This window comes from Podarcis vaucheri, assembly GCF_965113315.1.
Source record: "Podarcis vaucheri genome assembly, chromosome: 8".
Lineage (NCBI taxonomy): Eukaryota > Metazoa > Chordata > Lepidosauria > Squamata > Lacertidae > Podarcis > Podarcis vaucheri.
Window position 1 is genome coordinate 90,275,901 of NC_138766.1, and position 27,408 is coordinate 90,303,308.

Genomic DNA, 27,408 nt, shown 5'->3' on the forward strand with positions numbered 1-27,408 from the left:
CTTGGTTGACCACAAACTTGACATGAGCCAACAGTGTGACGCGGCAGCTAAAAAAGCCAATGCAATTCTGGGCTGCATCAATAGGAGTATAGCATCTAGATCAAGGGAAGTAATAGTGCCACTGTATTCTGCTCTGGTCAGACCTCACCTGAAGTACTGTGTCCAGTTCTGGGCACCACAGTTCAAGAAGGACACTGACAAACTGGAACGTGTCCAGAGGAGGACAACCAAAATGGTCAAAGGCCTGGAAACGATGCCTTATGAGGAACGGCTAAGGGAGCTGGGCATGTTTAACCTGGAGAAGAGGAGGTTAAGGGGTGATATGATAGCCATGTTCAAATATATAAAAGGATGTCATATAGAGGAGGGAGAAAGGTTGTTTTCTGCTGCTCCAGAGAAGCGGACACAGAGCAATGGATCCAAACTACAAGAAAGAAGATTCCACCTAAATATTAGGAAGAACTTCCTGACAGTAAGAGCTGTTTGACAGTGGAATTTGCTGCCAAGGAGTGTGGTGGAGTCTCCTTCTTTGGAGGTCTTTAAGCAGAGGCTTGACAACCATATGTCAGGAGTGCTCTGATGGTGTTTCCTGCTTGGCAGGGGGTTGGACTCGATGGCCCTTGTGGTCTATTCCAACTCTATGATTCTATGATTCTAAGCGCTCCAATTGGAAAACAGCCTTTACCAAAGGTGTCATGGGCTTTGAAGACACTCAAACTCAGGACGCAAGGGAGAAATGTGCTAAGAGGAAGGCACGCTTGGCAAATCCACACCGTGATCAACTCCCACCTGGAAACCTATGTCCCCACTGTGGAAGGACGTGTGGATCCAGAATTGACCTCCACAGTCACTTATGGACTCATTGTTAAATCCGTGTTTATGGAAGACAATCTTACTTGATTGCCAAAGACGAAGAAGAAGAAGAGGAAGAAGAAGAAGAAGAAGAAGAAGAAGAAGAAGAAGAAGAAGAAGATATCCTTGCAAACAAAGAGTTAGCAGATCAGGGAGAAAAATTCTGGCCTATCTTACTCCTTGATGTGCTACATTTCCATCTCCCTGGAGTTTTCAAAAAAGAGGTACAGTGGTGCCTCGCAAGACGAAAAGAATCCGTTCTGTGATTCTCTTAGTCTAGCGGTTTTTTTGTCTTGCAAAGCAAGCCCATTGACGGATTAGCGCTATTAGCGCTATTAGCGGCTTATCTGCTGATCGGATCAGCTGATAAGCGGCTTAGTGGCTTAGAAAAAGGGGGGGAGGGAAAAAACCAGCAGGAACTCGCAAGACATTGTCGTCTTGCGAAGCAAGCCCATAGGAAATTCATTTTGCGAAGCACCTCCAAAACGGAAAACTCTTTCGTCTAGCGAGTTTTCCGTCTTGCGAGGCATTCGTCTTGCGGGGCACCACTGTATATGGAACTACACACAAGCAGTCTGAATGATATGGCCTATTCTGCCTGGATAGGATTCCACCAGTACATTTCCCTGCAAGGCTGAACCATATCTCAGAAATCAAATTATGGCAATCATCCCTCGCAGCGCAGGAGCTTAGGCCATGACATCAGCAGCAAGCAGACCAATCACCTCCCTTCATCTGCATGTTACAAAATTCCAAGCACAGAATGGCTAGCTAAGCTGCCCTCCCATCACTTGGAGGGCAACCTGAGAGTGTATATACAACACACTCCAAGAACACCAATTATGTATTAGAAGCTCCCAATATGCTACTTGAAAACGAGAAAAAATCAGCAAGTCAAACTGCGCCAGAATGGAGCTTGCTTGACCCTCTCAGCCACCGCAAGGATGTAGCACTTGAAAAAGGGTCAAGAAAAGGGTTTCCAGGACCCTCAAGGATTTCTCCACTGCAAAGGAGGTTGTAAAAGATTCTCATGCACATTCCAAGGGGCACACTTAACTGAGAGTGAATACAGGAATGCAGAGGCGAGATACAAGTTCTTGATAGAAAATGAGCCACTGTTTTGATTAACGGAGGGTTAAACACTGGTGCTGTGGATTAAACCACAGAGCCTAGGACTTGCCGATCAGAAGGTCGGCGGTTCGAATCCCCGCGACGGGGTGAGCTCCCATTGCTCGGTCCCTGCTCCTGCCAACCTAGCAGTTTGAAAGCACGTCAAAGTCCAAGGAGATAAATAGGTACCGCTCCGGCGGGAAGGTAAACGGCGTTTCCGTGCGCTTCTCTGGTTCGCCAGAAGCGGCTTCGCCATGCTGCCACATGACCCGGAAGCTGTACACTGGCTCCCTCGGCCAATAAAGCGAGATGAGCACCACAACCCCAGAGTCGGCCATGACTGGACCTAATGGTCAGGGGTCCCTTTACCTTTAAACACTAAGGGGCTAATTGTTCTTCCACAATTCTGTCTGCCCTCCCCCCAGATCATTTGTATGCAGATGCTCTGCTCCATGCCCCACTTCCATTAGAAGACCTGGGTTAGACCAAAGCCCCATCTAGCCAAGCACCTTGTCTTCTGATTTATTACACTTATATCTCACTTTTTGTTCAAGGAGCTCCAGGTGGCATCCATGGCTCTCCAAACTCCTGGTAAGAGATGTTCAACAATGGAACAGACTACCTCTTCTTGGGTGGTGGGGTTTTTTAGACAGCGGCTGGATGACTATCTGCCAGGGATTCTTCAGCTGTGATTATGGCATTGCAGGGATTTGGGTTAGGTGACCAGTGGAATCCCTTCCAACTCTACAATTCTATCATTCTGTACAAAGAGGTCTCCTCATCCTTGCAGTATGAAGAACCACCCAGTTTTATCAGTGGGTGGCGCTGCAGTCTAAACCACTGAGCATCTTGGGCTTGCCAATCGGAAGGTCGGTGGTTCAAATCCGCACAACGGGTTGAGCTCCTGTTGCTCTGTCCCAGCTCCTGCCAACCTAGCAGTTTGAAAGCATACCAGTGGAAGTAGATAAATAGGTACCACTGCAGCGGGAAGGTAAACGGCATTTCCGTGCACTCTGGCTTTAGTCACAGTGTCCCGTTGCACCAGAAGTGATTTAGTCATGCTGGCCACATGACCCGGAAAGCTGTCTGTGGACAAACAGAAACTCCCTCAGCCTAAAAGCGGAATGTAAGATGAGCGCCGCCACCCCCTAGTCGCCTTTCACTGGACTTAACCGTCCAGTGGTCCTTTACCTTTTTTTTACCCAGACCCAAATTTAATCCTTCACTGGGAACCAGGACTATGTTTCCCTTCTCCACTGCACACCTGAAGGCCAAGTACACAGCTGTGATCTTTAATCAGAATTTATTAAAAATTGGCAAAAATAAGCTATTTTCTAATCCTGTAAATGACACTTCTTACATAAAAGTGCTCTATTAATACACAGATTTCTCCCTGCACACCCACGACTCTGCATGCTGCCACCGGCGTTATCATTCCTCTCTCTCCGATTCAGGAAGTAACGGTGCAATTTCTGAGAGTGCAACGCCGCAATCGATCCCTCTAGGAATCGCCCAAAAAAGAAGCCTGGCAGCATGCGTCGGCCATTATTTTTGGCAGCTGAAATTAAGCATGCGGCTTCTCAGGAAACACGTCTTGGAGGAAGCTGCTGCAGATCTGGTAGGCAGGTCACTCTGGACCAACCCTTGTGTTTTTTTAGGAAAGTCTATCTGAGGCTTTGAGCAGAGCTGTCAAAAAGGGAGGCTTTTGGAGGATCTCTATGGGGGACTGTGACACTCAACTACCATATTCCACACAAATGCACCCTGACATGTACTGTGTCCAGTTCTGGGCACCACAATTCAAGAAGGACACTGACAAACTGGAACGTGTCCAGAGGAGGGCAACCAAAATGGTCAAAGGCCTGGAAACGATGCCTTATGAGGAACGGCTAAGGGAGCTGGGCATGTTTAGCCTGGAGAAGAGGAGGTTAAGGGGTGATATGATAGCCATGTTCAAATATATAAAAGGATGTCACATAGAGGAGGGAGAAAGGTTGTTTTCTGCTGCTCCAGAGAAGCAGACACGGAGCAATGGATCCAAACTACAAGAAAGAAGATTCCACCTAAACATTAGGAAGAACTTCCTGACAGTAAGAGCTGTTCGACAGTGGAACTTGCTGCCAAGGAGTGTGGTGGAGTCTCCTACTTTGGAGGTCTTTAAGCAGAGGCTTGACAACCATATGTCAGGAGTGCTCTGATGGTATTTCCTGCTTGGCAGGGGGTTGGACTGGATGGCCCTTGTGGTCTCTTCCAACTCTATGATTCTAAGATTCTATGAATGCCCACTGAGCTATCTTCAGGGCCAGAATGCTACTTGGACAGAAAGCTGCCTTGCAGTGGTCCATTTGCCCAGTAGTCTAACACTGACTCCAACATCTCACCAGGATTTCAGATGTGGGTCCCTCTCAAGCTGACCTGGAGACGACATCAGGAACTAAACCCGTTGGTGCCAATACTTTAATACACTGTAGAATGGCTTTTTCCCCCAGCCTAAAGCCAAATATTCCTATCTGAAGGGCTGCCACATGGAAGACGCAGCAAGCTTTGCTTCTGCTGCTCCAGAGGATAGGACCCAAACCAATGGATTCTCATGACAAGAAAGGAGATTCCAACTCAAGTTTAGGAAGAGCTTTCTGAGGGGAAGAGCTGTCTGACAGTGGAACAGACTCTGCTGAGAATGTGGTGGACTCTCCTTCCTTGGCAATTTTTAAACAGAGGTTGGAATTCAGGGGTTAGCAAACTTTTTCAGCAAGGGGCCGGTCCACTGTCCCTCAGACCTTGTGGGGGGCCGGATTATATTTCAGGTGGGATGATGAATGAATTCCTATGCCCCACAAATAACCCAGCGATGCATTTTAAATAAAAGGGCACATTCTACTCATGTAAAAACACGCTGATTCCCGGACCGTCTGTGGGCCGGATTTAGAAAGTGATTGGGCCGGATCCGGCCCCCGGGCCTTAGTTTGCCTACCCACGCTACAAAGCTTTAAAGCTCAGACCTAGATAATGTGCCATGAAAGTTAGTCTGTGTTATGTACTGAGTTGAATAGGATTCAAATTGCCTACCCATGGGTTGGATGGTCATCTGTCATGGGTGCTTGAGTTGCAGTTCTTGCATGGCAAAAGACCTTTGGAAAACCCATTGCAACTCCACAATTCTATGAAAAGCAGCCGAAAGAGAGAGAGAGAGACCCCCATCGGACAGGGTTAGAGAGGTTGAGTGCACTCTCTATGTGACCTTTGGGACCCCACCCAGCTCAACCACAAACACCTTTCTTGGGGGCCATGTCTTTCTTCGTACATCACCTTGAGTGTTTTTACCTGGTTGAAAGGTGTCCTTGAGCAGAGAGTGCTTGTAGAAACTAGCCCACCTTGGAACGGCAACACTTACACCTGTCGTTCCAAACAGGTTTGCCTCTGGCACCGCACCCCACTGGCATGCAGCCCCCACAAAGTTGGCCAGATGGGAACATGGCCTTCAGGCTAAAAACCTTCCCCACCACCGGCATATGGGCTGGCCATGATATACAAGGAATTGAAGAAAATGTTAAAAATAACTTTTGTAAAAAACCCAGAAGCCTTTTTATTAGGTATTTTAGGTCAAGACATACATAACAAAATGAGGACTTTATTTATGTACAGTGGTACCTCGGGTTAAGTACTTAATTCGTTCCGGAGGTCCGTACTTAACCTGAAACTGTTCTTAGCCTGAAGCACCATGTTAGCTAATGGGGCCTCCCGCTGCCACCACGCCGCCGGAGCACAATTTCTGTTCTCATCCTGAAGCAAAGTTCTTAACCTGAAGCACTATTTCTGGGTTAGCGGAGTCTGTGACCTGAAGCGTATGTAACCTGAAGTGTATGTAACCTGAGGTACCACTGTATGCCACTACAGCAGCAAGAACGTTGATTGCACAAAATTGGAAGACTGGAGAAATACCAACTAAAGAACAATGACAAGAGAAGTTGATGAATGATGCAGAACTGGCAAAAACGACAGAAAGACTAAGAGAAAAAGGCAACAGAGACTTTGAAAAAGATTGGGAACCATTCATATTACATTTGCAGAAACAAAGAAAGTCAATAGACCTGATGGCAGGAATAAAATAAACATTCACATTATTAGCATCAGAAAATGTTTAGAAGATAGTGAAACAGAATGGTGTATTTAATTTTATTTTTAGGTTTTTAGGTTTGATGTTATGTTATTAACAACCTTTTCTGCTGAGAAATAGCAAAGTGTGTGAAAAAATAAACAAACCAGAAGTGGAAGTTGGGGGAAGTCCAGACACTGCTAACCCAGAAATAGTACCTCGGGTTAAGAACTTTGCTTCAGGATGAGAACAGAAATTGTGCTCCAGCAGCGTGGCAGCAGCAGGTGGCCCCATTAGCTAGTGGTGCTTCAGGTTAAGAACAGTTTCAGGTTAAGAACAGACCTCCAGAACGAATTAAGTTCTTAACCCGAGGTACCACTGTATAGTAAATGTTAAGAATTTGAGATGTATGTAATGAATGAAAAAGAAAAATGAATATATATATATATTTTAAAAACTCCCAATGTGCGTTCATTTTTCGGGAAGAAGAGGAAGGTCAAGGGGCAAAGGTGGCTCCAGGATAGGCAGGGCAGAGAGACAACCCCCCCCCAAAAAAAGGTGGATTCCTGAGCAGCCAGAATGCTGTTTCCCTTGAAGAGGAGGACAGCATGCCCACTGCTAACTCTATTTATTACTATAGACACTTGTTTACAGAGCTTGCGGGATTTTTCTGCTTTATTTTTGTCCATTTGTCTCAGGAGGCTTCCCGCGAAGCAGCTCCACCGAAAGGTACATTCTCTCCCCACTCGGTACGTCTTCATGCTTTAATGGCCTGACAAAAGACGGCCGTGCTGGACGCTTCGGGGGGAGAAAGGGGCGTGAGTGGAAGGGAGGAAGAACAGCAGAAGGAGAGGACTGGACAGAGGGAGAGGCGGTGGGAACAAGCTAATAATGTGTTTTCTACCCCCAGGTGATTTGTGCTGTCGTGCAGGTAGGCGGTCAAAATTTCAGGGCAATGCAGGCAAAACTTTTATTTATTCCACACTGGAAACAAAAGTTTTGTCAGGTGGGGAAACAAGTACAATCTGAACACCATCTTCACAAGTATGAAGTAGTCCTTTACAGGATGGGATGGGGAAGAAATTTGATCCCTTTTGCATTTAAAGGGAAATCTATGGAACTGGCATAGGGATGCGGGTGGCACTGTGGTCTAAACCACAGAGCCGAGAGCTTGCCAATCAGAAGGTCGGAGGTTCGAATCCCCATGATGGGGTGAGCTCCCGTTGCTCGGTCCCTGCTCCTGCCAACCTAGCAGTTCGAAAGCACGTCAAAGTGCAAGTAGATAAATAGGTACCGCTCCGGCGGGAAGGTAAACGGCGTTTCTGTGCGCTGCTCTGGTTCGCCAGAAGCGGCTTAGTCATGCTGGCCACATGACCCAGAGGCTGTATGCCAGCTCCCTCCACCAATAAAGCAAGATGAGCGTCGCAACCCCAGGGTCGTCCGCGACTGGACCTAACAGTCAGGGGTCCCTTTACCTTTAACTATGGAATTGGCATTTTCCAGATCAGCATGTTAATGGAAACATGGGCAGTCTTCAAAATATGAACTTCTCCAAATTTTGCAACACTGTTCTCCAGACAAGTCATGTGTGCAAAAAAAAATGCATCTATGATTTGCATTAAAAAATGTGAACGGAAATGCACATTTGACTGAAAAAAGCATGTCAAATGAATGACGTTGGGGGAAGTTGTTTTGCAAAAACATCTATTTTAGCCACAGAACTACAATACCCAGATGGGTTTAAGTCTGATCCCTCTTCACTGGAAACTCTGAAAAGTGCAACTCCTTAAGAGGAACTTGGGTTTCTCCTAACAACTCTCAGCCCAGGATTCTTGGGGGAGAGGGGAGCAATGAATGTTCAAAGTGGTATCATTGTGCTTTAAATGTACAGCATAAATGTGGCCTGAGGTTTCCCCTCACCCTCTTCAAGAAATGTAGGAGGTTACCACATTCCAGAACCAACTTCAGCCATTTTGTCTCCTATAAGCAGCACGTCTCTAGATCTTGTGGAGAGCAGGACTTTTACACTGTGGAACTCCCTGCCTACTGACATTAGCAAGTCACTTTCACAATATCCCCCCCAGTGAATGCTTTAAAAATGCCTTTTTTTAAAAAAAAAAAACCCTCCCCAGACACATAGAATGTTGATTTATATATATCAAAATAATAAAACTTTTAGTAACAATAACTGGGAGCAAGTCTAGTTATATAATAGAATCTCCACACACAAAAAGCATTATATTGAGTATTCTGTAAACTGCCCTCAGATCATATGATGAAAGGCCATATATAAATCATATCAGATATATACATATATTCTTTATTTCGGTCCAAAGACCCACAAAAACATTTCCAAAAGCAAAGTAAAACAGAAATACAAGGAAAGGATTCCAAGGAGGTCACTATGTTTTAACCAGAGCATGTAGATTTCTATTTCTTATCACTTCCAAGAGGAACTTAGCCACGGCCAGGATAGTATCATTTGACATATCTCCAAGGAGTTACTTAAGGTGGGAGGTTTTGGATTTTCCAGTTAGGTTTACCAATAGAGGTTTAATTAATTGATCCCTGGCTTGTTTGAGCTGCTCACAGTGTAGTAGGGTGTTCCGCACCGATCTAGCGAATGAAGAAGTCCATGCAGACAGAAGGCAGGTGGGGACAGAAGGAATGGGGGAAACATCAAGGAGGAGGGTGTTATGTACTGAGTTAAATAGGATCCAAACTGCAGCAGTCTGATTGGTCCTAGAACAATAGGATTCAGAATGCAGCAGTCTGATTGGTCCTAGAACAATGCAGCAGGATGATTGGTTGGCAGGAACCACCCAATCCTGCTCCAGATAGAAGTGAATCCACAACCTGATTGGCTTACAGTAGAATTCCGGAATTAGCCAATCATGTGCAGCCCATTGTGTAAATAATGTATATAAAGCAGATACTGTGAGGGGACTTTCATTCATTCCTCCTCACCACTATGAGCTGAATAAAGAGCATGAAATCACTTTGCGACTCTGAGTATATTTCAGAGGGCTTCCTTATGAGGATAGAAACCTCCCAACACACGCAAACACTACAATCCCCTACATTTTTATTTAGATGAACATCAAGAGCGTTGGGTCCTTCCAACAGAAGACTCCTGGGCAGAAACCATGCCCTTTGCTTTTGCTTACCTGTTTAATCATTCTCTTCTTCTTCTTCTTTTCTTCTTTATTTACAACAGCTCAGCTGGTTTGAAATAGATAAATCTTTTGTAATCAGATTTCAAATCCTATTTCTGGATACATTAAATTTATGACTGACTCCCTTGCCTGCCTACCCCCAGGGACGGAGAACCATTCACCATTAGTTTGAACTACAGTGCACCCAAAGTAGGAGACATTTTCACTGTTATTGAATTCCCTTAAAAATGTATTTCAATGTCCTTTCTGGACCTGCTTAGCTTCAGCAAGGAGGACGTCTCTGTTGCCTTCACTGCAAACACTATGCCAAAGGACTGGCTGGCTACATGCAGAGGAACAGTGAGAGGCCCTAGCTGGGGAACCCAACAAGGGAAAAAGGCTCAGAGAGCCCAGGGAGTGGTGGTGGGATGACGTTAAGTGGTCAAAGGAAGAAGATTGAGAGCAGGTGTTGGAGGCTGAAGAGGTAACAGGGTTTAGTGAGCAGGAAGGGACTGTGGAAGAGAGCAGTCCAGAATCAGAAGGGGAAGCAGAGAAGGAGGGAAGCCAAGAGGCAGAGATGAGTCAGGCTGGTGAAGAAGCCAGGGTATCTCCAGCTCCTGCTGCAACAAGCTCCCCTCCCCGCTTGGCTCCCAGAACCAGAAGAGGTATGAAGAGGGAGGAACAGAGACAGGAGTGTCGGCATAGTCTCAGATTGCTTGAGAAGGAGGAGGGGACTTGAGAAGGAGGAGGGGACTTAGGCAGCCTCCACAACTGCCTCATAGGAGCAAGACCTACTAAGAAGAGTTGCTATGCTCATTAGGCCTGGCACTCCTGAGCAGACCTTGTTTCTTCTAATAAAGAGCTCGCTTACTCTGTGTGATTTTAATTTTATTTTTTTTGATGGCTTGCTTCTGACAGTCTAGGATTCAGATATGGCCTTCATTCTCAACTCACTACCGAATTTCCCACCACAACATGATTAGTCCCCTTGTAAAAAATGGATGCTAAGGTGGGGCTTCAATACTTTTAAATTAAATTAAGATAAATATTAATAACCGCTGTCGAGCGTCACCCATCAACGAGGGAGGACTATAAATTTGCTCACTTGTGAAAGGTCAAATTCTCAGCATTTTCTGCCTCCTAAAAGCAGTCCAAGCTATAAAGGTATAAACTTGGCTTATCCACATTCCTGGTTCCTTTCCCGGCCTAAGATTACAGCACTGCACCCCAGTACCTGGCGTGATCATATTCTTTAAGAAGGAAGGGGGGGGATGACAGCTATAATTTCTCCATACTTTTGAGAAATGACCTAGTCACCCAAGTAAAAACTTTTCGCTCGCTCACAAAAGCCTGGCGACAGGGTCGGTGCATGGCTGATTTGATTTCAATACATATTTAGCAAGAACAAAAAGGAAGGTCCTTGCAAGGTCTCCGAGTTATAAAGAAAGAATTAGAACAGTCTGAAGTTCATTCAGCTGAGATTAGATGCTCAGCCACATTAATATTGCCTGAATCAGACAACCTGAAAAAGGAAAATAAAAGGGTCCTCAAATACTTGTTTAGCATTAAAATAGATGTGGGGAGGGATGCACGGCAGAGCTCCAGAATGCAGGGACGAAGGGGGAGCTTGGAGGAATAAATCACATTATGTGCATCGTGAACCTAATGGCAAACTGAAGAAAAAAGACAGAGAGAGGTGAAAGGAGGGTGAGAGGCGCTTGCATTTTTCACTGTTGGGAGTCGGCAGGTCAAGTGCATTTGCAGAAGGTCGAGTGCAGAACTGGGTGCAAGTTAACAGAATGAATTTCAATAGAGACAAATGTAAGGTAGGAAAAACCAGATGCACAAATATAAGATGGGGGACCCCTGGCTTGCCAGCCAGACATTTGAAAAGGATCTAGGGGTCTTGGTGGACCACAAGCTTCACATGAGTCAACAGTGTGGTGTAGCAGCAAAAAAAAGCTAATGCTGTTCTAGGCTGCATCAACGGAAGTCTAGTGTCCAGACCAAGGGAAGTAATAGTGCCACTGTATTCTGCCTTAAGGGACGCGGGTGGCGCTGTGGGTTAAACCACAGAGCCTAGGACTTGCCGATTGGAAGGTCGGTGGTTCGAATCCCCACGACGGGGTGAGCTCCTGTTGTTCGGTCCCTGCTCCTGCCAACCTAGCAGTTTGAAAGCACGTCAAAGTGCAAGTAGATAAATAGGTACCGCTCTGGCGGGAAGGTAAACGGTGTTTCCATGCGCTGCTATGGTTCACCGGCTCCCTCGGCCAATAAAGCGAGATGAATGCAGCAACCCCAGAGTTGGTCACGACTGGACCTAAGGGTCAGGGGTCCCTTTACCTTTATTCTGCCTTAGTCAGACCACACTTGGAATACTGTGTCCAATTCTGGGCACCACAGTTTAAGAAGGATGTTAACAAGCTGGAACGTGCGCAGAGGAGGGCAACCAAGATGATCAAGGGTCTGGAAACTAAGCTTGAAGGAGCTGGGTATGTTTAGCCTGGAAAAGAGGAGACTGAGAGGAGATAGGATAGCCATCTTCAAATATCTTAAGGGCTGTCACATGGAGAAGGGAGCATGCTTGTTTTCTCCTGCTATGGAGGGTAGGACCCGAACCAATAGCTTCAAGTTGCAAGAAAGGTGATTCCGGCTAAACATTCGGAAAAACAGAAACCAGAGGCCTTTCTCCTGGGCATAGTCGGCCAATTGGTGCCAAAGAAAGACAGAACATTTTTTATGTACGCAACAACAGCAGCAAGAATACTTATTGCAAAGTACTGGAAGACACAAGATCTACCCACCTTGGAAGAGTGGCAGATGAAGGTGATAGACTACATGGGACTGGCAGAAATGACTGGCAGAATCCGAAACCAGGGAAGAGAGACGGCGGAAGAAGATTGGAAGAAATTTAAGGACTATCGTGGGAAATATTCTAAAATTAGGGAATGTTAGATTGATGTTGGATAGAATCTAAGTGGTTAACAGCTGTAATGATAAAGATAATTGGGGGGGGGGGAGAAGAAAGAAAGGTGTAAAATTAAGGGAAAATTAAGGGTGAGGATTTGCTGAATGAATAATTTGAATTGGAATACAAAAAGGGGAGGTATGAGGAGGTCCGAGAAATAAGTCAAAAGAAAATAAGTGAATGAAATTATATGTGTTTTTAATTTTTGTATTTTTGTTTTTTGTCTTTTTTGTATAAACTTTGAAAAGTTAATAAATATATTTTTTTAAAAAAATAAACATTCGGAAAAACTTTATGACAGCAAGAGCTGTTCAGTAGTGGAAGAGACTCCCACAAGATCTGTGCCTCTTCCTGGATCAGGCAGATCCACCCTCTGATAGGGTTAAAAATATGGTCGGGGCAGGCACAGAGCAGGATTGGATCCCGCATAGTGTTGCTCTTTCACAAGCGGCTTCTCTGCACTCAAAGGAAGCAAGCCACTCATGAAGGCTTAGTGCCTGGAATCCTGCAGCAAATCATGACTGCAGAATGGAAGCTGGCCGGATCCCCAAGGACACCCTCTGTGGAGTGTTGGCTTCAGGCACCAGGCCTGCTGGCAAGGGAGCTCTGTGTTACAATGGTGTATGCAAAGATGGCATGAAGGCTGGCCACATCAACCCACCGTGTGGGAATCCCTTGTAAATAATCACAGTCCTGGAGATAGTCAGGTTGTGTATCCATAGCAGTGACCAAAGGAGGAATGGCCGCTGGGAGGAGCACAGAGAGAAGAAACGCTGTGGTGCAACGCAACCGGATGCCTTCATCTGCCCCAGCCGCAACAAAACATGTCTCTCTCTCTAACAGTTTGACTTCACTACCAAAGATGCACTCCACCATTGGCTCCAGAAACAGATGCAATAACAAAGCTCTATGTGGCCTAGGACCCTCGTACCTACGGAACCGCCTCTCCTGATATGCCCCGGAGAGGACCTTAAGGTCCACAAATGACAAAATTTCGGAGGTCCCAAATCACAAGGTGGTTAGGTTGGTCTCAACTAGGGCCAGGACCTTTTCAGTACTGGCCCCGACTTGGTGGAATGCTCTGTCACAAGAGACCAGGGCCCTGTGGGTCTTGACATCTTTCCGCAGGGCCTGCAAGACAGAGCTGTTCCACCTGGCCTTTGGTTTGGACTCAGTCTGACCCTTATGTTTCCCTCCCCTTATGCTTTTGACTTAAAATGAGGCTGCATTTTAAAATGCATTTTAACCTGTATTTTTAAGTTGTTTTTGTTGTTTTTGTTGTTATGTTTTTATTGAAATTTTATTGGTGGCCAGGGAGGGCGGGGTATATATAAGATTTATTATTATTATTATTATTATTATTATTATTATTATTATTATTATTATTATTAAAGGATTGGCTCTCGCAACAGGATCCAGTAACAAAGGATCCTTCCGCCCCATCCCGAAACAGACTCCAATCACAAAGGATCCTTCCGCCCCATCCACCATCAGGAGGAGGATAAATATCTGGGTCTCAAACAAATCAGGACAGATGCTATGTGACTCCAACTCTCATCAGCCCCAACCAGCAGAGTCAATGGTCAGGGATGGTGGGGGCTGCAGTTCAGCAATACCTGCAGGTACACAAGTCCCCATCCTTGATGCAAGGCCTTCAAGATAAGCACCAGCACTTGAAGCTGCACTTGGAAATGATCTCAGAGAGCTACAGTCAATGTTGCATGCCCTCTTCTATGAAGAATAACACAGCTGATTTAAAAATTTTCACAGCACATTACAGATCCTGACATGGCAGAATAGAATAACCTGGGACACCATCTGAGAATAATCACTGTAACACCCTCAAGGCTTTGCTATTATTGCATGCTTGGTGTAAGAGCACATTCCTCAGGAATACAGAAGGGGTGGGGGAGGTCAGATCCCCAGCTAGGCAAGGAACAGAGCAATTCAGCCATATATAAGTTGTTTGGACAAGGCAAGGTGTGTTTCTGACCAGGGGAGAAGCAGGAGGATGTCCTGGAGAGACAGAAAAGAATTCATATTTTGCCAGAAGCTAAAGCAGGGGCATGGGTGGCGCTGTGGGTTAAACCACAGAGCCTAGGACTTGCTGATCAGAAGGTCGGCGGTTTGAATCCCCACGACGGGGTGAGCTCCCGTTGCTCAGTCCCAGCTCCTGCCAACCTAGCAGTTCGAAAGCACGTCCCTTTACCTTTACCTTTTAAAGCAGGGCAAGGAACCTCAAGGGCCAGATTCTCTCTTGGGCAACCTTATGAGGGCCACATGCCAACGCTGGGTGGGACCAGAGGCCAAACTGAGTTGGATTGTGGGACCACCACCCAACCAAGCAAGAGGCATTATCAGAGTTCAAGGACACTGGATAACTCTGGATAGCTCAGTTGGTTAGAATGTGGTGCTGATAACATCAAGGTCACAGGTTCAATCCCCAGATGGGACAACTGCAAATTCCTACATTGGGCTAGATCAGTGGTTCTCAACCTATGGGTCCCCAGATGTTGTTGGACTACAACTCCCATCATCCCTGAGCTCTGGCCTTGCTAGCTAGGGGTGATGGGAGTTGTAGTTCAACAACATCTGGGGACCCACAAGTTGAGAAAGGCTGTGCTAGATGATCCTTAGGGTCCCTTCCAACTCTATGATTCTATGATACATTCTGGCCAGGCAAAAAAATGAACTCTTGGGTACCAATCCAAGGAGGTATGTGTCCAGGATAGTATTCTGAGGGTCATACGGAGAGACTTTGAGGGCTACATGGCTACTAACATAGTACTTGTGGGTAGAATGTTTTCCTGATTCCTGCAGGGTCTCATCACCCATTGGCATTGGGCTTAAGAGAAGCTTCCTTCAGCCAACTGAATGTCATTGTATTTCTTCCACCAAACCTAACTGAAGCACAGCATCAGACTATGTGGAGATTCTACAAACGGAAGGTGGGAGAGCTATTGTGGCATGCCCATGGCAGCTTCTCCATTTCACAAAGGTGTCCACAGGGATCCCGAGAAGGTTGGTGACTCCTGAGTTTCCGTCCAGTGAAGTCGAGTTCCAAGCAGCTGCAGCAAATAAAACTCTTGTTTGCAGGCATATCTTGATTGGTTCACAACCGCACAAAGGCTAGTGGTGCTACAGGTTGAAAACGTGCTACATCTCAAAAAGGGGTAGATAGTCATGCTCAGGGAAACACCCACCTGAGCTCTGGGGGTTTGAGAGAGCTTTGATAGTTTCTTCCGATGAAACACAGTGCTTAGGAGTTTTCTCCTGAGCAATTAAGGCCAACTGAGGAGGCTGAATCATAGCAGCAACTTTGAAGGAGTCAGAGAGAACTAGGGCAAAACAAACAAAATGAATTTCAGGTGTAAGGCTCTACACTTAGGCAGGAACAACCATATGCATAAATTTAAGATGGGGGAGGTCTGGCTTGCTGGTAGTGTTGGAGGAACTGGACATGGAGGAAGGGATTGATTTCCTTCATGAGCACAAATCACCCCATGTATTGGATAAGCCAACAGGTGCTAGGTCAGCCAAGCCCATTGCTATGGCAATGGCCAAAAGGGGTCTGTAAAGTTAAAGGTAAAGGGTTAATGACCCTTGGACAGTTAAGTCCAGTTAAAGGCGACTATGGGGTTGCGGCGCTCATCTCACTTTCAGGCCAAGGGAGCTGGCATTTTTCCATAGACAGCTTTCCAGCATGACTAAACTACTTCTGGCGCAACAGGACACCTTGACAGAAGCCAGAGCGCATGGAAACGCCGTTTACCTTCCTGCCACAGCGATACCCATTTATCTACTTGCACTAGCATGCTTGCGAACTGCTTGGTTGGCAGGAGCTGGGACAGAGTGACGGAAGCTCACCCCGCCGTGGGGATTCAAACCGCTGACCTTCTGATCGGCAAGCCCAAGAGGCTCAGTGGTTTAAACCTCAGCACCACCCATGTCCCATCAGGATAATTACCCAACAATAGCCCTCTCCATCAATTTAAGTGGCAATCCCACCCCCCGGGACATGGGTCTGGGGTCTTGAGCACATTCGTGAGTCAGTGAGTGCTGTCCATGAATCAGACATCATGAATTGCTGGAGCAAGAGAAATACTGTCTATCTGTATCTGTAAAGTCTACAAGCTATATGTATATATCAATGTCTGGTACTGTGTTAATGAAACTTCATCTTCTACAGCAGTAAACTATTTTGGACCTTAAGTTGTGTGGTGACTGGAACTGGGGGCAACTTCACAAATTGATGGTGTGATACAGCAGCAAAAAAAAAAAAGGCTAATGCTTTTCTACATAAGTCTGTTGTCCAGGTCAAGGGAAGGAATAGCACCATTCTATCCTGCCTTGGTGAGACCACACCTGGAGTCCTGTGTCCAGTTGTGGGCATCACAGTTGAAGAAATGTTTTGACAAGCTGGAAGATGAGCAGAGAAGAGCAATCAAGATGATCAAGGGTCTGGAAACCAAACTTTATAAGGAACAGTTGAGGGAGAGAGGGATGCTTAGCCTGGAGAAGACTGAGAGGGGATACGACAGCAATCTTTAAATATCTGAAGGGCTGTCACATGAAAGGTATGTACTTTTATAGCTGAAGGTTAACTCTTAAGCCAGATATTGTATGCGCATAGCAAGTGAAGAATTCTATAGCAATGCTGTTATCTTTATGCTGGTTTCTTCAGACGGCGTACAATGGATCTCAAAATATCCTTCTCTTTTCCTATTTCTCCTAGCAGTCGAGGGTATTTGGTAAAGCTTATATAAGAAGGCTTTTTCATAACTATGTTCAGAACATTTGGACTAAGGTAAACACTTCTCTCGGTCTCTGTTGATGTTGTTTGCAGCAAAGGCATGTCGATTTCCCATCTGGCTAAGGCCACTCTGCATGTGTGAAGTTTGGATCCCAATATTATACGAAAAACAACAACCGAAAAAGAAAGAAAAAGAGTTTTTAACTGTCAACATCTCTAAAATGTTCAACATGTTGACTGTATTGAAGTCTTTCAGTATATATATATATACCGTATTTTTCGTCCCTATAGGACGCACTTTTTCCCCTCCAAAAATGAAGGGGAAATGTGTGTGCGTCCTATGGGGCGAATGCAGGCTTTCGCTGAAGCCTGGAGAGCGAGAGCGGTCGGTGCGCACCGGCCCCTCTCGCTCTCCAGGCTTCGCGGACCTCTCCACAAGCAGCGGGAGTGCTCTTGCTGCTTGGGGAGAGTTGCCGGCATCCTGAAGCCAGCGCGCACTGATCTCAGCGTGTCCAGGCTTCGCGGACCTCTCCCCAAGCAGCGGGAACGGTCCCGCTGCTTGGGGAGAGTTGCCGGCATCCCGAAGCCTGCACGCACTGAGATCAGCGCGTCCAGGCTTCGCGGACCTCTCCGCAAGCAGCGGGAACGCTCCCGCTGCTTGGGGAGAGTTGCCGGCATGCCGAAGCCTGCGCACGCTGAGATCAGCGCGTCCAGGGTTCGCGGACCTCTCCGCAAGCAGCGGGAGCCAGTGCTGGGCTCCCACGGCTTGCAGAGAGCTGCCTGTTTGGGGGCTGGGGTTGAGGGAAGCTCGGGCTGTCCCAGCCCCGCACCTGGGGGGAAAATAAATTTTTTCCCTTCATTTTCCCCCCAAAGAACTAGGTGCGCCTTATGGGACGGTGCGTCCTATAGGGCGAAAAATACGGTATATGTCTCAAATATATATACGTGCTCAGGAATGCAATACCTTAAAGACCTGAAAGCAGACTTAGACCCTTTGATCACCATCATGTGTCTCCTCCACAAGAGGTCTGGAGGGCAACAACATGAGAACAGACCTTTTCTGTGGTGGCTCCCCGTTTGTGAAGTGCTCTCCCCAGTGAGGCTCGCCTGACACCTTCACTACACATCTTTAGGTGCCAGGTGAAAATGTTTCTCTATAACTAGGACTTTGTCCAATTAACATTATATGGCCTTTTAAATGTATTTGCAGGAGGTGGGTTTCTGGTTTGTTCTTGCTTTTGTTATGTATTTTGTCTTCTGCTCCTGTATTTTTATGCTGTGATCTTCAGATGAAAGGCTGCATAGAAATCTAAGGAATAGCGACAATAAGATGGAGCAAGCTTGTTGTCTCCTGCTCCAGAACCAATGGATTCCAGTTGCAAGAAAGGAGATTCCAACCAGCCATTAGGAAGAACTTTCTTCCAGCAAGAGCTGCTCAACAGTGGAATGGACTCCCTCAGAATGTGGTGGACTCTCCTTCACTGGAGGCTTTTAAACAGAGGTCGTGGGGGGGGCATCTGTTACGGATGCTTTAGCGGAGATTCCTGCACCGAAGAGGTTCCCTGGTGTCCTTTTCCAACTCTACAATTCTATGATTCTGTGACTTACTCACTGACCCCAGAATCATCTGCTCAGACTGACTGCGGTTCTCCAAAAAAATCGGGCAAGGGTTGTCCCAGCCCTTAGAGATGGCAGGAATTAAATCTATGCAAAATGCAAGCTTTGCAATCTGAGCTATGCCTCCTTCACCCCACCCAGGCCCAGTCCATTTATTCACAGCAAAGATATGCTCCGGTAAATGGACTCCGAAGTTTAAAAACTGATTAGAGTTATCTTCCCCACCCCACCCCCTCTTCTTTTGGTTTTCTTAATATGTATATCTTCAGACTATTCTTGGCAAGTGGCTAATGAAAATGTTACTTCTCCACGCAGGCTGGGGAGCCATTCTAGGATATAAACTTAGATAAGGTCTCTGGGTCAATGAGCAATAGTTTCATGACCATAAAGCAAGCCAGAATGCAGGCAGGCAGGCAAATAAAAGAGTTGGGACATCAGGAAAAGTGAAGACACCGTTTGTTAAGTGCCTCTTACACAGCAGTTCTCAACCTGTGGGTCCCCAGATGTTGTTGGACTACAACTCCCATCATCCCTGAGCTCTGGCCTTGCTAGCTAGGGGTGATGGGAGTTGTAGTCAAACAACACCTGGAGACCCACAGGTTGAGAGCCACTGCTCTTACACAAGGCAGCAAGCAGAGCAAATCTGTGGCCTTCCAGATGTGGCTGGACTACAGCTCCCATCATCCTTGAGCACTGGCCACACTGGCTTGGGCTGATGGGAGTTGCGGTCTGACAGATGTGGAGGGCACCACGTTGGCTGCCTCTGTTGCAGAGGGCTCAGGGACTGAGTACAGGCAACACCCGATATCTAAGTGGGCCAGATCCCAGTCTCAGCCCTGGGCTTCCCTGGTCCAAGCTACAAAGGACCTTGGCATTAGCAGGGGTCACCACCCTCACCAATGCCATTCTCAAAGGTGGCTTTCGGCAAGCTACTTTAAAATATAATAGACAATTGACCAGTCCGCTGCACAACAGATCAAGCCCACCCACGATGCATCAAGCCAAATGTACAGATATAAATTTGTAAATAAAAGAGGTGTTGGCGTCCAACCAAGAAGGGGGCACAACAGAAGCTGCCTTAAAAACATAAGCAAAGTCTGGAGTGGGAACAACCATTGCCCAGAGACTCCTCTGGGAGGAAGAGAAGGTTCGAAATGAATTAATGGAATACTTTCAAGCATCAACTGCGGGTGTGCTTCCTCCCGCCTCTTGCGGGCTTCCCAGAGGCATCTAGATGGGCCCAATCCAGCAGGACTCTTCTTATTTTTTTTCCAGTAAACAACCTCCTCCTTGTTCGTTACTGGGAGTCTTGCAATAAACACCGGACTGGGTGCACCTAGATATAATCCAGCCAGGCATTTCTGGCAGCTGTATGGTCTCCAGAAAGAATGTGTGTTTGTTTATTTTTCTGTACTTAGCAAATATTTCTAAACCGCCCAACATTGGGGGGGGGGGAAGTATGATGGTGGTAAACAACATGGAGATCTTTAATTAAATTGCATCAATAAAAACAAATTACAAACAAATCAATGAATCAGATCCATCATCAGCTTTACTGCATCACTCCTCGGGGAAAGCCTGGGTGAACAAATGCGTTGCAAGCAAGCATCCAAACGCTAACGTTTTAGGCACCTGCCTGATATTTACCGGGAGCACATTCCAAAAACCAATGTGCTGCAACATGGTTGTTTTCGGCATCCTTCTGTCTTGAGAGATAATGGGTGAAGTCAAACCGCTGTGTTAGCAGCACTGAAGCGACCTCCGGGGCAGAAGCCTAGGCAGTGTGTATGGAGCCCCTGGGCTGCCCAGATGACAAGACCCCCCCTCTCGTCCTTGCTGAGGTGGCCCAAAGGTAAGCAGAGCAAGATGTTTGGCATCAACTCGGCTGCAGGAGTTGCTGGAAGGAGGCATACGAGGTATCATCCAACCATCTTAGGGACTGCCCTCCAGATTTGTGTAGGGTTTACTCCTTAGCCTTCTCTTTTCCTGAAGATATCCCACAAGGCAGTGGAGGTTTAGGATGAGAGTATTCCTTCTCCTAGATGGGCTACCTTCCCAAGTGGACAAGCCCCATCTGCCCCTCGCTTCCCTCTACAGCAGCGGTTCTCAACCTGTGGGTCCCCAGATGTTGTTGGACAAATAGTGTTGTTGACTGTCCCTTCAGCAATCTTGCAGCAGCTGCACCTGCTGGACCAGCACTAAGGGAAACCCCATAAATTTTGGATCATTGCCACAGATCAGTTATACCTTTAAAGCTCCTGAGTTCACACTCCTTGCTTTATAAGTTTAAAATATGTTGGTGTTCCCTACGGGGATTCTATTTCTTTTTGCCCGACAAAAGAAGACTGAAGTCTGTTCACATCTGTCCTACAGAATTGATCTGGACGTGACATATTTCCTCTTGCCATGGTGACAGAACATTTGACATGCACACAGAAGGTTCCAGGTTCAATCCTGAGCATCTCAAGCTACGGCTAGAAGAGGCCCCTTCCTGAAATTCTGGAACGCTACTGCCAGTCATTGCAAATAATACTGAGCTAAATGGACCATTCGTCTTCCTAGAACTGTTGTGCATCAGAGCCCAATGAGCACTCAGTGGAAACATCAATCTGGGGAAGCATTTGAGTGTCCCAGCCACAAAATGTGAGAAACCATAGCACAAGAATCATACACTCTTCATCATTTAATACCTGCTAACATGGAACCTGGACAAGCCAGCCTCTCAGATGCCTCTCAGAAAAGCAGATCTGGAAACAAGCAGAGCTCAATTCAAGTTGAAGGATGAAAAAGTTTAAGATATAAAAATAAGTTACTATTCATGGGAAGGAGCTCGTAACAGCGCAAATACACAAATGACACCATTATATATTTAACACGCCCTATTATAAGGGTGTCAAGTTTGATTTGAGAGTGTGACAGATCTGGAAAGCTATCAAGCAGCTCTGGGAATGAATTGCAACAAAAATAGAGGTTTTACCCATCACACTCCAGTTAAAGAGCAGAACTGAAACCCGGGCAGATGGGAGTGGGGACATCCAAAATTCTTATCAATTTTCAAAGCAACAAGGAAAAGCAGGGATCCTTTCAATTTCTGCAGGCCTGTTTCATGCTGCTTGCCATTAGAAGACATTGCTAATGGAAAAGTGGGTCTCTTTGTAAATGGTGCAGGTACATGGAAGCCTAAAGCAGTAGCCTAGTGTTTCCTCCTAGCCATGAGTTGTCCACTGGGGTTCCATACCACCATACCATTGATGAAGTACATGGCACAGAGGGAAGGTCCTTAGCTCAGTGATGCATTCAGTCCTTAGCTCTCCTTTGCATTCAGAAGGTCCCAGGTTTGATGCTTTTGAATTATGGTGCTGGAGGAGAGTCCTGAAAGTCCCATGGAATGCAAGAAGATCAAACCTCTCCATTCTGAAGGAAATCAGCCCTGAGTGCTCACTGGAAGGACAGATCCTGAAGCTGAGGCTCCAAGACTTTGGCCACCTCATGAGAAGAGAAGACCCTGATGTTGGGAAAGATGGAGGGCACAAGGACAAGGGGACGACAGAGGACGATATGGTTGGACATTGTTCTCGAAGCTACGAACATGAGTTTGACCAAACTGTGGGAGGCAGTGGAAGACAGGAGTGCCTGGTGTGCTCTGGTCCATGGGGTCATGAAGAGTCGGACACAACTAAACAACAACAACAGTTAAGGCTGGGAGACCCTGGAAAGCTTCTGCCCGTTTCTGTAGACACTATTTGAAAAGAGGGACCACTGGTCTTATGTTCCTGTATAGAAGGTTTGGGAGAAGCTCTCCTGGGTCAATTGATTGCCCAAGATTAAGAGGTCTGCAAAGGCTGCATTCTGGCTTAGTTCTCCATCAGCCCTGGTGGCTGAAGGTAGTGGCAAATGAACGCCAGCACCAGGGCTTCCTGGTTCAACATGCCCAGCGCAACCCTAGCAAGGGAAATGATGTAGGAAACGTCCACATGGCAACCAGAAAGCAGCAGAAGATATGTGTGCATGTGCAGGAACCTCGGAAGGCTTATTTGTGCATCTCACCAGGGTACTTTGGAATTCTCAACGCTTTCGACATGAGAGACATTATTCATCTCCAGCCTACACAGCACATGAAGGAAAGGTCCAGGGAACAACATGGGAGGGACCTTGTTACTCACAGATGAACCCAACCAGATGCTAAGCTATTTCTGCACAGATTAAAAACAGGGACTCATTAAATTTGGCATCTTGAAGCCATCATCCCCCTCTCGGGAGCAGGGGAAAATCCCCCACCCCCTTGCAAAAATGAACTGCGGGGTCTCCAGTTCTAGATCCTTCAATTACAAAACAGTTGCTGCAATGAAAGGCACAGATGGATCTGGCCAAAGGTTAATGAAGTGCAGAATCCCATTTCCCACAATGGCCAATCAGAGGCTTCCAAGAAGCGCAGAAACAGGGCTTGAAGGCAGCAACTCTCCTCTGTTTTTTCAAATCCCCCCATGAACACAATTCACTGGAGTTCCATACCACCATACCAGTAACCAGTGACAGATCTTCACATTCCTGGATTCAGCTACTCTACTCTTCCCCAACTTAATAGCCTGCTGGATGGAACTATAGCCCAGACCATAGGCAGGGCATGTGTTTAGGGGGAAGACTGGACTTTTAAAGGCACCTTATAGAATCACTGTTACATCTTGCAACAGTGAGTTGGTCTGTGTGTTGCATAATAAGATATCTCCTCATGTTTCTGAAAAGTAGAGACATCACTTTACCAAAAAAGGTCCGTATAGTAAAAGCTATGGTTTTCCCAGTAGTGATGTATGGAAGTGAAAGCCATAAAGAAGGCTGATTGCCGAAGAATTGATGCTTTTGAATTATGGTGCTGGAGGAGACTCTTGAGAGTCCCATGGACTGCAAGAAGATCAAACCTCTCTATTCTGAAGGAAATCAGCCCTGAGTGCTCACTGGAAGGACAGATCCTGAAGCCGAGGCTCCAATACTTTGGCCACCTCATGAGAAGAGAAGACTCCCTGGAACAGACCCTGATGTTGGGAAAGATGGAGGGCACAAGGAGAAGGGGATGACAGAGGATGAGATGATTGGATAGTGTTCTCGAAGCTACCAGCATGAATTTGACCAAACTACGGAAGGCAGTGGAAGACAGAAGTGCCTGGCGTGTTCTGCTCCATGGGGTCACAAAGAGTCGGACACAACTAAACGACTAAACAACAACAACATGTTTCTGAGCACTCATGTTAAGTCCTGCTGTTTTTCCTTTACCTGGGCTGAACAACATGCTCCTCAAAACATTCAGATCCCCATTAAATGCCTTGCATATTCCACCCAAGAACACCCCAATTCTCCACAAAACATTACATTAGGCAAGAATTGATGGACATGCTGCATTTTTTGTCAATGTCCTTCTTAAATTCAATACTATTATTTAAGTTCTTTTGCTTGAAATGCTATCTGATGAAATCCAGGGACTTGGGAAAAGAAATAAGATGGATTTTGTTTGGAATAGACGGGGGTATTATTACTTATCATTTATTAAATTTGTTGTTAGCGTGCAAGTATTTCCCCCCGAACGGGCAATTTGTTTTCAGTGGTGAGGTTGGGAGCCCACATTCTGAAGGGAGGTGAGAACGTGATGCATAAATGGCCAGACAGTTTATCATTAGAAACTACTGTAATAACTGTAATTAAACTAGACACAGGAGAAGGGAGAGACTTGGCTGAGACATCTTTGGAGTCTAGTTGCTCTCTTTGGGGAAGCTGATACAGGAATACCAGTTGGGTTATTTGCTTATAGGGGGTAGGTTTGCCTCCGATGTTCTCTGCTTGCACATTTCTACATAAAACAATTAGCTTTGCAAAAATCACCAGTGGGTAACCCAGGAAGATCTCACTGAACGGGGGACCATGGCTCACTCCGTTTCCATGGTAGCTAACCTAGCTTCGCCATCAAGACCTGCAGGCAACATTGTACAATTCTTACCTCCTATCGCTTCAGCTCTAGTCGTTAGTGTCAAAATATGCCAGAGCTATGACAGCAGCTACGAAAAGTTGGGATAGATTTCAAAAAGTTTAAAGGGCCTTTCTTCCCCCCTTCTTTTTAATGAAGTAAGTGTATTAAATCCCGCGTTACTGAAAACATCCATAGCACACCATAGAAATCTTCTGCTGAATACATTGTAATGAAGCATTATGTGTGACTAGCTTCACCTCGGAGAGAGATCAACAAAGCACAACTCTACTTGCACAGGAATAATAAACGTGTCAATTGAGAGTTAATATGGATGAAATTTCTAGTATACTGCCTCACTGGGTTAAATCTGAACACACACAAGAATGTCTGTGTTCCCCCCAATAATGTTTTTATATACAATCGCAAGACCTGTTTCAATCTACTGGTCATTATCAATGACCTTTAAGTTATAGGCATAGATTGAAATACAGCCAATTAGATCGACCCATCAAACATTCAAGATTTGTGGGCTGGATGGTAATTCATTACGTGTTAACTCAGAGGCAAACCAATGGTGAAGTTACACACCCACTGGGATACTGCCAAGAACTTCAAAGAAGAATGTAATTTGGAGGGCTTGAAATGCACTAATTGGTCCATCACCAGCTATCGCATCCTTATAGCTACATCAAACTTCCTAGAAGACACTGTATCAGCTTCTTCACACCTCCACAGCAAACTAAGTGTTCCTTCAGAAGTCTTTGAGATGACACTTGATGAAGGGATGAGCTCATGGGTAGCATCCCATGCACTTGTTCCATAAGATGAAGGATTTCCATTTGCACAACAGAGCTGCTCTCCTTCTCCCCACAGGTGCCCATCCCCACCCAAAATCCATTCTGCTGGGTTGGGGGAGCCCTAAAAATTATTTATGGGCTGCATGGGGAGAAGAGGGGAAGTTCTATTACAAAGCCAAAGTCCTTATACCAACAGAACAAGATACCACCCACAGTTTACTGTCCTTTCTTGTATGGGCATAGAAAATCCATGCTTATATCAGGATTGAGTAACAAGCAGAAGAGTGATTGGGGAGGAGGGAGGAAGACATCAGCATCAAAAGGTGCCACTCTAGTGGCTTTGGGTGCTATGACATGGTATGGATGGGTCTACCTGTTCAAGAAGCATTGCTCCAGTCATGATTGGCCTGGATCGCCCATGTGACTAGTCTAGAAATCATTAACCTCACTTTAAACCAGCCTTCCCTAACCCAGATTTTTTTTGGTGGAACTGATATGAGTTGTAATCCAAAAAAAAATCTAGGAAGGATTTTTGCATTTGTCTTCAGCGACATCCTACCTATCCTGTTCCATTGGGGCTGAGATGTCACAGGGAAGGTAGTAACAAATACCAGAGCTTCTTCTGGTCTAGGCCAAGGTGGGAATAAGGCAAACCAGGACCCTAGACCGCTCCCAGTGAGCCCTGGGAAGTGAGGCTTAAAGTCCTCTGCAGTCTTTAAAAGGGCTGGTGGCACTTCCATTGCCTCCATCTGTCAAGGGAGATTGTTGCAATATTTAAAGGGGTTCAGACTTAGAAGATGATTGATGGAAGCACCACATTTTCAGGCTACGGCAGCATAGCCTCAAGCAGAATGGTTGGTGCATCATCTGAATTAGAGTCCTCCTCAAGCCAACTCTGGAACCCAGAGGCAGAGGAAATAGCACATCATCCTATTCAATACACAACCCCCAAGTATCAGGTCACTAAATTTAAGAACTTAACTTGTCCTTACCTTGGGCAGAAACAATACCAAATTTTCTATGGAGGTTTCCCAAAGTCCACCTCTCCCGATCAGCCAAGATTCTCCCGACAATCTATGGAAACAAGATGGGGGGGGGACTGAATGAGTAATGTAGAGTCCAATTTGCCCTAAACAGATCGTATCGATCATTGAAACCAAACAGAAATTTGGTGCAGTGATTCAGATTCCACGTTGCTATGAACATCCTCGGAAACAGACCACACACTCTCTGCTTCAGCCTATGCACAGATCTAGGAAACGGATGGTAATGATAATGCTGGCCAGTCTTACAGGATGGTTGCAATAATTAACTTTCAATGAGATATAGAAGCATTGCTAAATAAACACTACAAATAAATAGCCACTAAGGGCCTTTTCCTAGCAGAAGCAATGTGAATGAAGCTGTTCTACCTGCCCACGGACTGTCTCGCCAGAGTGGTGCGTGCTCTAGTTATCTCTCGCTTGGATTACTGCAAATTACATTTGGCTTCTGAAAAATGTTTGCAAACCGGAACACTTACTTCTGGGCTTGCAGTGTTTGGGTTCCAAGTAGTTTGAGTACCAAGGCGTTTGAGAACCAAGGTACCACCAAAACATGTTGCTAGGAAGACACGATTCCCTGTGTTTCTGGTGTTCAGTTCATGCTCCCTACTGCTTTAACTTAGATTGCATCGTTCATGCACAAGAGGCAGAAATCAGCAGGTTTGGGTGAAGTCTATTCAAAGAGAAGTGCAATATTGTTTTAAGGTGGGAGGGCAGGAGAGGGTAACTATCTGTTTGGGAACACTTGTGGGGAATGAATTGTGGTGAAGCGCTTGGAAATTTCAACTCCACACTACAATTTTTTTGCCGTTGTAAGCCTCACTTTCCTTTCTTATATGCCTTTTTGTTCCCTAACGTAGTAGCTCGCCGGAAGAAAATAAATAAAAGGAAAGTGTGTCTCAACTTGGAGCCCTACAAATTAATCAATTAAAGCTTTAGTGGATTGATCTGCCGATTAAACCAATTAAGGTTTGCAGACCTACTAATTATCAGCCTTCCCAGCCTCAAATGCTTTGGACAGGTAATAATTATTTTAAAACATACCAAAAAGGAAAAAAGGAGAA

General features: G+C 45.9%; 1 protein-coding gene across 1 annotated transcript in view; it reads right to left on the reverse strand.

Annotated features, from left to right (window-relative positions):
- Positions 1 to 27,408, reverse strand: part of TSNARE1 (t-SNARE domain containing 1) — a 409,645-nt gene that overhangs the window by 321,517 nt on the left and 60,720 nt on the right. The window contains exon 2 of the mRNA XM_082235920.1: positions 26,294 to 26,375. The gene's annotated coding sequence lies outside the window, so the exon portion shown is untranslated. The remainder of the gene's footprint in view (positions 1 to 26,293; positions 26,376 to 27,408) is intronic.